General features: G+C 46.6%; 1 protein-coding gene across 2 annotated transcripts in view; it reads left to right on the plus strand.

The window, feature by feature from the left end:
* Positions 1-12,718, plus strand: part of ZBTB38 (zinc finger and BTB domain containing 38) — a 160,960-nt gene that overhangs the window by 138,057 nt on the left and 10,185 nt on the right. Inside the window, exons 8-10 of one of the 2 annotated variants that reach the window (XR_003971656.1) lie at positions 6,433-6,567; positions 7,867-7,943; positions 12,315-12,409. The gene's annotated coding sequence lies outside the window, so the exon portion shown is untranslated. Of the gene's footprint in view, positions 1-6,432; positions 6,568-7,866; positions 7,944-8,308; positions 8,338-12,314; positions 12,410-12,718 lie in introns of those variants that run through there. The other variant, XR_003971657.1, reaches the window with a different exon arrangement.

A 12,718-nucleotide genomic window follows, 5' to 3' on the forward strand; every position in this document is an offset into this window, starting at 1 on the left:
TGATACTCATTTTATTGTGGTGGTCTAGAGTCAAACCCACAATATCTCCAAGGTGTACTCCTGTATGACCAGGCACTCTTCTAAGCATCTAATTAATGTTAATTTATTTAATCCTCATATCAATCCTGTGAGATAGACGTTGATATTATCATCCCCATCAACGTTTAATGTGGTTATCTTTTGCTGTACAGTGCCACAAAACTTAGTGGCTTAAAACAGCCATATACAGTGTTCTCGGATCATATGGTTCTGTGGTTTGACTGGGATCAGCTGAGCGGGCCCCTCGTGCTGGTATAGTCAGATGGTGGCATCGTCTAAAGTCTTGACCACCCTGGGCATCCGAGCAGTCCCAGCCCAGCTTGGATTCAAGGGTGGAGGGATGGACTATACTTCTCAATGGGGGAGTAGTAGGCACATACAACGAGGGAAGGGATTGATGGCAGGCATCTTTAGGGACAAGCTATTCTACAAGAGCTAATCCCCAATGAGAAAACCAAGCACAGAGAAGTTATCTTACCCAAGGTCATACAGCTGGTATGTGGAGAAGCAGAGTTCCCCGGCAGGTGAGTTCCAGAACCGGCTAATAGAGGCAAAGGGCACTGAAGCCCAAGAGCACAGACCTCCTCTCACCACAAAGCTGTGGTGGGTAGCAGCACAGCATTATTTGTAGTAGAACCGGAGAGTTCCTGGGATTAGCTGTCAAGGATTTGGGAGAGTGGAAGAAATTCTGAAAATACTTTAAATGGAAATAAATGAGGAGGGTACAAATTGAGTCAAATTTCAAGGACTATCTAAACAAAGCTCTTTTCATGTTGGGGGTGAAAATGGGGTCTTGTGTGGCCCAAAGCAAATGGGAGACTTCATACTTTTGCTTGCCTCTACCCAATCAGGAAAGAATAGAAGTATAGCGAGGAGTGGGGGAGGGGTGTATTGTTTGTTTGTTTGTTTTTCTTATAACTAATCAAAATCTGAAACTTTTAGTCAGCTACTCCAAAGGGTAAAATATGGGGGGAGCCTATGACTGGACCAAGGAATTCGAATCTGAGATATAGACTGGCCCCCGAAAGGATCTTCATGCCCCTTCTGTGCCCCCCGTTGTATAATGTCTAATGTATAATGCTCTGAAAATCTAGGTCATCACTTAACTTTTATACATTGCGGACCCTCTGATGGAAGAACATCTTCCATTAGGAAGGCCATCTAAAAGAAATTGCCATCTCTAATTCAAAAATTTACTCACTTCACATAAGCGATAGGCTACTGCCAGAGAGAAGCTGACTCAGCTCTGATGCTTGGCCAGTTTCTCTCCCGAAATCTGGCCAGCTGAGATACTGTGTAGCTTAGGTGCGTTCATTTCTAGCTTCTCAGTTTTACGGGGCTAAAAGGCCACATCCCACACCTTGACTGGAACATGCCCAATATCTGTGTAAATGTGGTTATAGTGGGAAGAGCAGCAAGCCATTTCCCAGGTCAGACCCCTTCATTTCTGATGTTTCTCTTCCTGAAGAGAAACCCAGGGCCACGATTTTTGTCGTCATGATGGGAACCAGCCTCCTCTGCTAGTGCTCATGTGGACTGTGGCAACATTCCAGCCACTGGGAACTCCTCACCATTCAGTGGCATCCTTACACCTAAGCAGGAAGGCCCCACCCTGGCCCTCCTCCGGAGGTCCCCCCTCCCTCCAGGCAGAGTCTGCACGCAGGGTCAACAATGAGGTGCCCACCCAGAGTGCTCAGGACCTGAGAATTCTCTGCACACTTGCAGGGCCTGCTCGGGTCTCTTCCCTGCCAGGGTCACTCCCCTAGACCCCAGGGACAGGCAAGGAGCAGGTGTTTGCAAGGGATGTAGACGGAGTTTGTGATGAAGTTTCAGGATCACACGTGTATGTGCCCAAAGCCCCGGCAGTGTGGGAAGGAGCAGGGCGGAGAGTAAGAAGAAATACAAGGACACCCTGGGCCCAGCCTTTCTCATGCTGTCTCACCCCAGTCAGGAACACCACAGACTGGGTCCTCTAAATCCAAACCTGGCCTCCCAGATTGTTAGGAAGGTATGTTTACCGAAGGAAGAGAATAGAGCATATTAAATTAAGAGCTTACTCACCTGACTTATAACCTTCAAATTTAGATACATGATATACTACCATTGACCCTCAACCAACACGAGTTTGAACTATGTGAATCCACTTATATGCAGATTCTTTTTATAAATACAGTACAGTGCTATAAATGTATTTTCTCTTTCCTATGGTCTTCTTAATAAGATTTTTCTAGCTTACTTTATTATAAGAATACAGTATGTAAGGGGCGCCTGGGTGGCGCAGTCGGTTAAGTGTCCGACTTCAGCCAGGTCACGATCTCACGGTCCGTGAGTTCGAGCCCCGCGTCAGGCTCTGGGCTGATGGCTCGGAGCCTGGAGCCTGTTTCCGATTCTGTGTCTCCCTCTCTCTCTGCCCCTCCCCCGTTCATGCTCTGTCTCTCTCTGTCCCAAAAATAAATAAACGTTGAAAAAAAAATTTAAAAAAAAAAAAAAAAAAAAGAATACAGTATGTAATACATCTACAACATATACATAATTGACTGTTTATATCATCAGTGAGGCTTCTGGTCAACAGTAGGCTCTTAGTGGTTAAGTTTCTCGGGAGTCAAAGGTTATACACAGGTCAGGTCCCCAGTCCCTGCATTGTTCGAGAGTCCACTGCGTAGGCTTCCATCTGTGCTCTTGCCTTTGACCTTGTTGAACTTTGGGGGGCTGTCACCACTCCCCAGAGTATCTGGCTTTTCATCACACTGTGTCTGAGTACAAGTTCCTAGCAATATTGAAAGGTCCATTCTCACGCCACTCCGCCCCCACCCACAGACATGATCATTTCTCAATGTCTAGGTCAAAAGTCCCTTCTAAAGAAAGCTTCTTCCTTGAGGTGTTTTGTGAGACCAACCCTCAGACCTCGGCTTGCCTTTGCCTCAGTCCGGCCCCACAGCTCTCTGGCAAAATCCTTTTTCAATTCCACCTTTCCACCTTTCAATTCCCTCAGACGGCACGCTCCTCCAGGCAGAGTCCAGAGCTTCCTGATTTAGCTGTGTTTCCAGCATCAGCACAGCAATGCCAAACATGAGTCCTCTGCTAAGGGTGCTGATTCTCCATTCCAGGGTGACCGACCGTCACTGTGTGTCCAGGAAGGAGGGTTTTCCCGAGAGGCGGGGCTTTTCAGTGCTTAAACCAGGTCAGTCTTGGAAAACCCAGGATGACTGGTCACCCTAACGGGGAAGAGTTTCTTCAGAACGGGAAGGGGTATCAGCAGCCACAACAGAAGTAGAACTAAGCCCCCATCTGTCCTGCTAAGTGTGGTGGACAGCTCTGGGTTTTCCTGGTAGACATCTCTGGGGTTTCCTGCTGAGTCCTCTTCTAGTCTGATGGTGAAAGCACCTGAATTTCCTTTAGAAATCACCTCTCCCTCGCTTCTCAGCCCCACCTTCAGACCATATCGATCAGGTTGGGGGTGGCTGGTAGGTGGGCAACACATAACCTTGTTCTAGTATACTGGATTTCTACTTCTCAGCACAAGGGCAAGGAAACTGAGCCACGACCCTCTCAGCTGCCACGGACAGAATAGTTGGCTTTAAGCAAAGCAGGATGTGAGGGCTTAAGAAAAATGGTACTGTCTCTTTCCTCTCTCTCTCTCTTTCTCTCTGTCTCTCCTATCTCTCCCATTTCTCTCTGCTCTACTTTCCTCTCTACTGGCTTCAGTCTCAGACTGGTTCTCTCCAACTGACGGCAAAGATGCCTATGCTGAAGGGAATAAAGTCCCCACTCCCCGCAAAATCTTCAAAGAGAACAGAGACAAATCTTTTTTTTTTTTTACTTTTTTTTTAAGTTTATTTATTTTTGAGACAGAGAGAGACAGAGCATGAACGGGAGAGGGGCAGAGAGAGAGGGAGACACAGAATCGGAAGCAGGCTCCAGGCTCTGAGCCATCAGCCCAGAGCCTGACGCGGGGCTCAAACTCATGGACCGTGAGATTGTGACCTGAGCTGAAGTCGGACGCTTAACCGACTGCGCCACCCAGGCGCCCCGAGACACATCTAATAATAACTTCCTCTAAACAGCAGAGTCTGAATTCAAACCCAGAACATCCAACATCATCGTAATCTCTACTAATAGAGGTTTTATGCCCCTTCCTTCTGGGACATGCTGAAGAAAAGTCCATCAAAATGACCACAGAACACACTGTGTTTGGCTAAAACTAACTGAGCAAGGGACTTATGCCAAATGCTTTCATCTGAGCAAGAACAGGGAAAGAAGGTATTGTTTTCACCATTTAATAGAGGCAGAAAGGCCCACGCCCAAGGACTTCACCACTCACAGTGATGAGAATCTACATAGGAAATGAGAACTCAGTTTACTAGCAGATCCTCAAGCTGGGATATTGTTTCCTCTGCAACTACACCCCTGCCTGTTCCACTCCCCGCCTCACTCGTGCTGCCCGAGGAACACCGAGCCTTCACTCCTCACCGCTTATGTTTGATCATTCAATGACTTTTACAGATGAATGCAAACACATCAGAATAGGTGAGCCCAGGAATTCCCTTGGTTAACAGAAATGACTGCTCTCTGCTTAATAAAAGGGGAAAGCAGGCTAATGCCTTGGTAGGTGTTTATTCATTATGTACGTATTTAATGAGCTGATACATGGTAAAAGAAAAAAAATTTTTTTTCAAATACAGTGAAAGGGGACACAGAGAAAAATAAGTTACCCTCGCATTCTGCCCCAAGGTTTCTCCCAGGAGGCATGCACTGTTCTAGATCTTGGGTAGTCCTCCACAGACATCCTATGCATATCCAAGCATATATGTATATTTTATATATTAGCTATATATATTATACGAACTTATGTATTTTTGTTTCCTTCCTTTTTTACACAAATGTGAGAACGCTACACATAGCATTCAGTACTTAATTTATTTAACAATAATAATATCCAATAATCTCCAATATCATGGAGAGCCTTTCGGGGGACACAGGGGGTCTGTCTTCTTCTTGTTAGGCCTACATCGTACTCTATTGTATGAGTCTCTAATAAGTGTCCTACATTTGTTTCCAATCTTTTCTTTATTCGCGCATTTTAGACCAACTTTTATAACAAAGATGGAAACAAACAGGAAGAGAGTTTTCTGCTTAACTCTCATCTAGAAAATCCAGTGAACAGAAGCTCCAATCCCTTCTGAGTCTCCTGGTAGCTTGAATCAACATAATTCAAATTCTGAGCTCTCAAGCGTAAGTCTTCAGAACGTTTTGCTCTGTATTCAATGCAAACTAAACAGAAGTGCCTCTGTCTTCAGGGTCTTTTGTTGTTTAGGCAAAAATGGGATGTGGGAAGGAAATAAGGGAAGAACCTAAGATGGATGGATGAAAGTTGGAACCAGGAAGCCCTCCACCTCATCTCTGAGCCCCCTTCGTGCCACCTTAATTCGTTCTCTCTGCGCTCCCAGCCTTCTCTGTGTCTCCCTGCCCGCAGTGCAAGGTGCTGGCCAGGCCCACGGGACCTCACAAAGCGTCCGTCAGAGACTGACTGCCGTCCCTGTGCTCTAATTGCCAATTCTGGAAAAGAATATCTGATTCCTGCCCTCCCCCAACCCCTGTTGAAGAAATTGGTTCCCTTTGGTCAGTTTAGTCTGGATCCAATTAGCTCTGGTTAAAGGGACAGAGCCCTGTCAGAAGATAGCTGCAGAGGCCCGATCCTAACCGGAAACGCAACTTTCAGAGAAGGGAGGGTGGGCTAGGAGAGGTCAAGTGCCCACCACGAGGTCCTGCAGGGGCAAGAGCTGCTTAGTCAGTGACTGTTTCAGCATGACCCTCGAGACCTGTCATGATGGCTTCGACTTCGCCATCCAGCTTTCCAGCCCCAAGTCTCCGATTACGGACGTACCTGGACAGTTGTAAAAAGGTCTGCCTGGCTTAGAGGCAGGCTCAGGCCTTGTCCCACAACAGCGTTTCACATGTTTTTGTGCATGAGATGGCATGTGGCGAGGTGTGCGATTTGGGAAGGTGCTGGGAAAGGATGTCTCAACCCACCCCCACACCCCAACGCATACTACACATTAAAAAGTGACCTTGTTTTGACAGTTGTTTCCACCTCCCTTTGCCAATTTGCAAACATGTTCTTAAGACAGTTTATAAACCTGTTTATGCAAAACTTGTTTTCGAATGCGTTCTTTTTGAAAGCATATTTATTTAAAAAAGAAAGCATGTTTATATTTGGAAAGCGAGTACCGTAAACAAGCTGTCAGCGTTTGACAGAGGGCTGATGGAGGCTGGGGTAGGATCTGTGCCTAGATTGCTGCCTGCTGTAGCCTCCAACCCCCAGGAAAAGTTTAGCATGAAAGCCCAGTCTGCCCTACCCCCCATAGGCATAAATCTCATGGTTTCTCTCTCAAGAACACTGAACCGGACACGCAAACCGTGGAGGGGACTCCATCCTTTCTGCAGGGCCGAGGAAAAAATCTTGCCAGCAGAGGTCACTGACGCTCCAGTTTGCGATTTAGCAGCAGCCCAGGCAGGAGGCCAATCCCGGTAAGGTTGTGCCCACTCTTCTTCCAGCTCCTGTCCATTCACTTGCTCCCTGCTTTGCATATTGAAGGAAGTAACTGTCAGTGTTGCCATAACAAAAGTGTGTGCATGCTATCAACAGTTTTCCTAGGTAGTACCTACCCTTTCATATCCCAAACCTAAGAGTTTTTAGTTTAACATTAAGTTAATACTCAGGATAAGATGGGCAATAACTTGAAACACAGAACATCAGGTTCTGCTTCAACCTTGGTTTGCACTTGACCAGGTGTAGCCCATCCCATAAACCAGTTATATCTGCCTCTTGCCTGAATTACTGGGAAGCGACCCCACCACACACACAGGTAAACACACACACAGTGGCCTGAGGTAATATGCAAAGACCCCTGTAATGCAGGGATGGGTGCTGTGGTATGGCATGGAGTCAGACAACCCAGTGAGAGGGGTGAAAAGAGAAGGCACCTGTTGACTGCCTGCAAAGAATGAGGGGCATTTAGGAGCTGCCGATGGGCCTATAGCTAGCCTTGGACTAGCTGCATACATCAGACCTACTTGCCAGCATTCTGTAGTGCCACGAGATGCTACGAGTGGTCATCTGTCCATTAAGGGTGGAGGGGAAGAAACTGCATCTATAGGATGGGGGAGAGAATAGTAGGGCCAAAAACACAAAAAAACCAAACTATTGACCTGCCATATGACAGCACCCACCTTATATACTGGCAGGGGCTAAGATGCTGCCAGCCTCAGAGGCCAAGTGAGAATATTAACTTCTCAAGCCATTAAGATATATCGTATGGCCTGTTCTCCACCCCGGCAGCCATGGAATTGCACCTCACAGCCACCGGGCCACAGATGTGTGATGGTCCTGAAAAACCAGAAGGAGGTACAGGGGTACAGTGGCAGCAGGAATCCTCAGTGAGAGGAAGGAAGCCGCCCACTAGCCTGGGAAGAGGTCTGAGGAAGAAGCATGTGACCTAGGCCTAAGTCAATCAATTGCATTTTCCACAGTCACAGCGATTGGCTCAGCAGTGTGCATGTGACTCACCCAGAGCCAATGAGACTTAAGATTCCCTGGAAAGTTGTAGGAGAGAAGGTGTGTTTCTACCCCCGGCGAGACTTGGAGCTGAAAAGATAGAGTCCGGAGATACTGGATTCTTCTTGGCAGCTGAGCTTTGTGGGGCCACCTTGAAGCTCCTGAATTTATAACTGATACGGTGTAAGAACCTCAAGTGGAGGGAAATTGGGTGCTGATAACATTGTTTGAGCCCTGAACGCAGCCATACCTGAAGTTAATTTTACTCCTAGGTTTTCCGTGTGCCAACAAACTCCCTTTGTGCCGATTAGAACTACACTCCCGTGCCCCCTGGGGTGGAAGAGATGAGGTAAGTGTTCTTGGAGCCACTTCTGCCCTCTGATACCCTTAGGGTTCTTTGTGTTGAGGTTGATCCGAGATAAACCCAATTGGTCAGAGCAAGCTGCTCCCGCTTCAGGAGTCCCCTGAAGCTTGCTCCCTCACAAACATCTGGACTATTCTGAATCTTTCTGACCATTCCTGGCTCCAGAGTGGGAGCCAACAACTTCAAGGCATGAATCTGAACTCTTAAGATCCACACAGGGGTACCAGCATTCCCACTGCATATCACCTACAGAAAACAATACACATTTACAAGCATCTCATTGACATTGAAGTTAAAACTTCAACTTTAAACGTTTTTCTAATGTTTATTTGTTTGTTTGTTTTTTTCAGAGAGAGAGAGAGACAGAGGCAGAGAGAGGGAGACATAAAATCCAAAGCAGACTCCAGGCCCTGAGCTGCCAGCACAGAGCCCGACACGGGGCTTGAGCCCACGAACCACGAGATCATGACCTGAGCTCAACTGACTGAGCCTCCCAGGTGCCCCTAAAACTTCGACTTTAGATGTAGAAGAGCTTCTAGCAGGAGAGAGATGAGAAATTGGATCATTCCCATAATCACTAATTTAGATGTGTAAAGTATCACTGCTTTCCCCTTTCTTTATTCAAAGTTCTGCCTTTATTCCCTTCCTTAAGTGATGCTAAAAAATAGGGTGCGGGGGGCGCCTGGCTGGCTCAACTGGTAGAAGTTGCGACTCTGGGTGGTGAGTTTGAGCCCCACCTTGGGTGTAGAGATTACTTAAATCAGTAAACTTTAAAAAAGTATATCTAGGGGCTCAGTCGGTTGAGCATCCGACTTCGGCTCAGGTCATGAATCTCATGGCTTGTGAGTTCGAGCCCCGCGTCGGGCTCTGTGCTGACAGCTCGGAGCCTGGAGCCTGCTTCCGATTCTGTGTCTCCCTCTCTCTCTGTTCCTCTCTCTCTCTCAAAAATAAATAAACATTCAATTTTACAAAAAAAGCGTATCTAGGGATCATTTCTGCTTTTGATCCTTTTTGGGTTTTTTTTTTTTTTAATTTTTTTTTTTTCAACGTTTATTTATTTTTGGGACAGAGAGAGACAGAGCATGAACGGGGGAGGGGCAGAGAGAGAGGGAGACACAGAATCGGAAACAGGCTCCAGGCTCTGAGCCATCAGCCCAGAGCCTGACGCGGGGCTCGAATTCACGGACCGCGAGATCGTGACCTGGCTGAAGTCGGACGCTTAACCGACTGCGCCACCCAGGCGCCCCGATCCTTTTTGGGTTTTTTAACTGAAGCTAAACATGCCCGCAGCACAGTGCACAAATCTTAAGTGTACACAGCTTGATGGATTTTCATATGTAGAACAAATGATCTGTTCCCTTTGGGTCTGTGTCCTCATCTGTCAAGCGACTGTTAGTGAGGCAGCAATCCCCAGAGATTTCTTCCAAGCCAGTGACCCCATTCTGGATGTTTCCATGCAGTGGCACCTAGATCCCTGTTGCAGTGTGCCTTTTACCCCACGCCTGATGCAGTGGCTCTGCGTGGTTGGCCGCGGTAAATCTGTTTAGGCTGAGTTTCCTCAGGACTGCCTCTGACGGTGCCTCCATTGCCCACAGCACGGCCACAGTCATCATTGTGTCCTCAGCACGCGCTGGTAAATGAGCACGTGGAGAGGGTTTAATAGATACTTTACTGGAGGGGTGGATGGATGGATGGATCGATGAGTGGGTGGTTGGGTCTCAATTCCAAATCCTTCAGGGAGAGAAAAATAACTAAACAAAGAAGAAAGCTGGTTCTGAGGAAATCGGGCTGTTGTCTTGACAGGAAAGAGGATTCCCTGGCCATCCAGCCAGATGCTTATTGTTCAAATCAATTTCCGGTTCCACTGTAGTATAACTGCACAAACTGCTTAGAAACCCTCTGGAGTCCAGCATACTGCCTTAAGCCGTGAGAAAAGCAGAGTGTTTATAAATTGTTGGCTGAAGGGTTTGTGTTATGCCTGATAATGTTAAATCAGGTAGGGGGAAAGCATGTGTATCATTTAAGATGCTTTGGACAGCAATCCATAGAAAAGCCAGCTTAGCAAGATGTCCCCAAGTAGGCATCTCTAAATCTCAGTCGTATCAGTAAGGACTTGGGCCTTTATTCACATCTGTCAGCTCTGCATATGGTACCTACCCTCAGAAGATGGCCAGAGCAGCAGACCCTCACACAAGTCCAAAAGCAAGACGAAAGGCAGCATGGCAGCACTTTCTCCCTGCCTCGAAGGCCCTCAGCAGTCCACAATTTAGACCAATCGCTGGCAAGGAAGAAAAGCATGGCTGCAATAAGGGTTAGCCTCTGGGATTGACTCATGGTCACCGAATAACTGTACAAAATCAGGGTTCTTTCAGCATGGGAAGTGAAGACAAAAATTATGAGGGAGCAACCAGCATGTTTTCTATGGCATGGACACATTGGCAGTCACTGGCGATCATCCAGACCAATCCAAATTCAACTAAATAAATTATTTTTTAACTTTAAATAATCCATTTCCACAGTAAAATTGGATGATAGCCATTGACCAGGCAACCAAGGGCCCTGCATATAAAGCTCTAGTAGCTTCTACAGGCCATCGGTGACAATGAAGGCCTTCTTGCTCTGTTTACCACAGATTCTCTCCAGCAAATGTAGAGACTTGATAAGTGTGTCGGCCTCTTCCTGGGTAAAGGTCATGGCTCTCGGAGAAAGCGGCTCATTGTGTGGCCTGGCAGAACAGCCATCACTTGTTCCTTCTTAGTGAAACTCAGCAGTCTGGGACCAGGACTGAGTACCCTTCAGCTTCCCTTGCTAGCTCCACCTCAAGAGCACACCCACATGAGCCTGGATAAATGAGTCTGTGAGGGAGGCATGTGGGGGTGGGCAATGACCCTGGGAGGGCCAGAGACCGAGGGCAAGGGGTGATTTCCCAGGAAGTACCAAAAATGTCACCTAAGAGGCTCATGTACTAACAATTAGCCTTTTATTCCCACCCTCTCTCTGCAGTTATGCGGGCAGGACCAAGGCTACCCTGGATGTAGTGTGTGTGTGTGTGTGTGTGTGTGTGTGTGTGTGCCAGAGAGGGAGATCAGGATTAGCATATGTGAATGAGCAGGAGAGAAGTGGCAGGGCCAGAGGGCCAGAGAGTGAGTTGTACCTGTTGTGATCAGTTCACCCCCAGGGATCACCCTGAGTCCACATGGTGGCACTCTTTTCCCTCCCTCCCAGGTTTGGGAGGAGTGCCTGGGACCAACTGAGTGAAAGAACTGATGTATGCTGGATCATAATCACTCTCATGGGCTCTCTTGGCCTCTTTTCTACCTTCTTCAGCGTTTTGCTACCCTCATCCTTTCTCCTTGTCTCCACACTTGCCTGCAATAATTGGAGCCCACTTCCCCCAAGAACAGGAAATGTGTACCATTAGAGGCACTGAAGATAATTTCAGGGACACATAGACAAACGTTTTATAGTTTAATGGATATGCCTTTCTTGACCCTTGTCGTTCCCAAAAACAATAGTAAGTTGTATATTGGCCATGAGAATTCCATTGGTTCTTGAGTTCTTCCTCCAGGAAAAGAATGTTGAACTCTCTAGAGGCTGGAGGAAAACAAGGCCCAGATGGAGGGAATTTGAATGGCATCTTGGAACATAAAAGCAGTGATTTAACTCTTAAAAAATCACATCTTTGGGCTCCTAATCCGGTGCTTCTCTCTCCACATCATACATACGTCTGTTAAATATATCTGTCTCATCTAGAGCATTTTCTTTTTTTCTATTAACAAAGATCTTGTACATTACTCAGTGGAAATAACTGCTTTCTAGAGGACGATGTAGGGAGCTGGTAATTTCTGGTTCTACCCTGATTTCCAATTCCACTTTCATCTAAGTCTCTCAACAGATCTTTAAATATCTTTCATTTAATTTCCTCATCCAGGACATTACAGTACATTACCGATATTTTAATGAGTTCTTAGTTAAGAATTTCAAAGGTAACAACTATCTGTAGCCAGGTTTCAAAAAAAAAGTTTAATTGAAATGAAATTCCAATACCCCAGATAAAAAGCTACATCATATACAAGATTAAATAGCTCAGTTCCTGTGCCAACCTTTTTTTTTTAACGTTTATTTATTTTTGAGACAGAGAGAGACAGAGCATGAATGGGGGAGGGTCAGAGAGAGGGAGACACAGAATCTGAAACAGGCTCCAGGCTCTGAGCTGTCAGCACAGACCCCGACGCAGGGCTCGAACTCACGGACCGTGAGATCACGACCCGAGCCGAAGTCGGACGCTTAACCGACTGAGCCACCCAGGCGCCCCTGTGCCAACCTTTTTTATAAATTTCTCGTTTCTCATTGCAGACTCAAGGTAACTGAGACATCTAGTGTCCAGTCCTAAGAAAAACAAATTTCCACCAATTCTGGTTTTAAAGAACTCACCAAATCTGATGGTACTTGTGAGTAAAGCTACGAATTTCTCCTCTTTAATTCTAGAAAACCTCTTCGTGGTGCTTCCTGGGCCTAACCCTCTTCCAGGTGAAAACTGTTTTCAGATCGCAGACGCTCACAAAAGTTTTCTCAAATTTCCTGTTCTTGTTACAACAGTGTTGCCATTCACATGGATAAAATCCATCCCCTTGATCCCATCCCTCCTCCTCCAACTTCTTTAGCAATTTCCCCAGATAGAAGATGCCTCTCTAGCAAACCAACGAGCAAACAAACACACCCAAAAGCACAGAACTTGGAGAGCTTCCAGGTTGGCAAAC

The sequence above is a fragment of the Lynx canadensis genome, chromosome C2, assembly GCF_007474595.2.
Source record: "Lynx canadensis isolate LIC74 chromosome C2, mLynCan4.pri.v2, whole genome shotgun sequence".
Taxonomy (NCBI): Eukaryota; Metazoa; Chordata; class Mammalia; order Carnivora; family Felidae; genus Lynx; species Lynx canadensis.